Source organism: Lasioglossum baleicum, chromosome 6, assembly GCF_051020765.1.
Source record: "Lasioglossum baleicum chromosome 6, iyLasBale1, whole genome shotgun sequence".
Lineage (NCBI taxonomy): Eukaryota > Metazoa > Arthropoda > Insecta > Hymenoptera > Halictidae > Lasioglossum > Lasioglossum baleicum.
In genome coordinates, this window is record NC_134934.1 from 7,433,029 (window position 1) to 7,435,530 (window position 2,502).

A 2,502-nucleotide genomic window follows, 5' to 3' on the forward strand; every position below is an offset into this window, starting at 1 on the left:
TCGATGCCGAAATTGATCACGAAGAGTCCGAACGGCTCCACGGTTTGTTGATCGAGGGATCACGAAAACCATTGGATCGAAGCGATAGAACCGTAAGAACCGATTTACCACTCCATTTGCTAATCCGTGGTCCAGTTGACAGTGAGATTAGGGTTAATTGTGGCCACTTGCGAGTTCGTTGAATATTCCTTTAGTCCTCCCCAGGATCGTTCGATATGGATTTATGGGGCAGGCAAAGGGTAGCGATCATTTCAATTTTCATTCATTCAATCAGAGCTGTCTTGATATCCCTGTTTTCGCCGCTTATGTTACGCACACTCTTCAAAGCAAAAAAAAAAAAGTAGAACAAAATCGTACATCCATTTTGTTGTGCTCGTTTCAAAAAGGAGGCTTCAAGCTTCGTATTCATCTCGGTTTCATGCGCGAGAAAAATTTCTAGTTCTCAGTAGAGCCGATCGAAGGTAAAAGTCTGTAAAATTTCCGCTAAAAAAGCAATCTCATTTCTGTTTGTATCCGAGCACAAGAATACGTCAGACGAAAGCGATTTGAGGGGACGAAGAGCCGAATCAGCCTGTGTAGAGTGATGCGAATTTATTGCAGAAGAAGAGCGTTCGACGAAAAGTCGAGTTTATTGTTGATCGAGCGGATTGCACGCGAGAAAGCTGGGTCGATCGGGTTCCGTGTTTCCGGGCGTTGTACGCGCGCCATAAAACTGCGGGGATGCTCGTTGACGCGTTCCAGATGTTTTATTCTCGTGCGATTCAATTACGCCTTTGGATTTTTCCGATCGGATCGGCTAGTGTCGCGTCGCGGCGCGGCGAGGCGAGGCGAGGCGAGGCGCGCATCGGTGAACTTTCTTGTTGCGTGTGCACGGGGAAAATGCAGTTTCGCTCGAACCCGGCGCGCGACCAATGTCCACGATCGGAATGCTGCGCAACTCCGGCCCGCTATATTTAGACACGCGAGTTTTAATTGAGTACGCGACAACCTATCGGACGCGTGGTCCGGGGTACCACCGGAGACAGCTGGAGGATAGTATCGGAGATGGAAAAATGCCGGCGACGAGTTTTCATGTTCCCCGCCGCGAGCTGAACGCGCGTCGACCCGCGGCGACAAACGTATCTCTCCGTAATTGTGAAACCTGCCGAGTCACAGTTATGGAAGAGGTGCTGCGTTCTTTGTAGTGTCCCGAACGTAGAGAAGGACAGCAAAACATTAACCCTTTAGCTGCAGGTATATATTCCCAAATGTATCTGTCTAAACGCAAAACAAAAAAAGAAAAGAAAAGTTGCACAAATGTTGAGAGGAAGGCAATTTAGCAAATACATCCGGCATACAAAGAGGTGTTTATTATGTGTCTGGTACGCAACGAACGAAACATAAACACTCTACGCACATGTTTCATCGACGCAATCTCGATAAAATAAATAAAAGTCAATAAGCGACCCCCATTCCCGGCATAATTCATCAAATCGCTTATTGACGACGGCCGTGTCTCACGAAAGTTTCGTACCGTAGTTAAAGGGTGAAGGGCTCTCGTGCGAGCTCAGCCTTTTAATTCGAAACTGAAGATTCGTTGAAAATCTGTTAATAGTTAGTCGTTAATAAAAGATAGAATACCATTCCAGAGGTAATTATTTCCCGTGGAAAATCATTCTCAAGCGTGGTATCATTCGAACGGTATTCCGGGCCGGTGTGTGTCGGACACGTGAAAGTGAGCACAGGTGACAGCGAGGTGACAGCTCGAGCGCGTACAGACCGGACGAAAATGCATTGGGAGCCTATAAGTACGCGTGACACAATCGTTGGGGAATGTCGGTGTCGGAGGGCCCTAGGTCCTCGTCGGGTCCCACCGTGTCCGCAATCCTGCTCGCGTTCGCGTTCGCGAGCTGAACGCGTTTCCTCTCGTAGAGTCTCCTCTTGTCCTTCGCGTCTCGCCGAGCGCGATAGAAACGAAAACAACCATGAAATTGCCTCTTGGATTCGTCTCGCTCCGCCTTCGGAGTTGCCTCATCCGATAACCTCGAATTTTAAACGGATCCAGCCGCGCGGCCCCTTTGTGGGACGTTTCCGGATATTACGCGATTGATCTCTCTCTCTCTCTCTTCCTCTCTGCCTCCCGTGCAATTTCGAGTCCTCACGCGACAGCAATCTTGCTCGCTATGATCTGCGAGCGACTGAAGAATTGGTACTGGAACAAACGAGCATTAAAAGTGAATTTATACTGCTTGTTCACCCATTTTTCCTCTACACTTTAAATCAAGAAATTACGTTTCATTTATAGACTGCGGATGTTTATGCGAAATAATAATAATAATAATAATAATCTTATTGAATCGAAGAGAACGCAACAATATTTTTCAATTCTTCTAATGTCTTCGTTGTTTGGAATTTCACATGAAATCCGCAATTTATTTATTTGTAACGTATTTAAAAGTCTGTAATTCTACTTTACTTTGCAATCTATAAATTTGCAATCTGGTCACTGCTGTCTAAACTTAC

General features: G+C 46.4%; 1 protein-coding gene and 1 long non-coding RNA gene across 3 annotated transcripts in view; one reads left to right on the plus strand and one right to left on the minus strand.

Annotated features, from left to right (window-relative positions):
• Positions 1 to 2,502, plus strand: part of Lmpt (four and a half LIM domains protein limpet) — a 155,216-nt gene that overhangs the window by 21,816 nt on the left and 130,898 nt on the right. The gene's annotated exons all lie outside the window — the stretch shown is intronic.
• The window catches only part of LOC143209529 (uncharacterized), a 36,882-nt gene continuing 35,544 nt past the window's right edge, over positions 1,165 to 2,502 (minus strand). The window contains exon 3 of the long non-coding RNA XR_013009104.1: positions 1,165 to 2,191. This is a non-coding gene — a long non-coding RNA (uncharacterized LOC143209529). The remainder of the gene's footprint in view (positions 2,192 to 2,502) is intronic.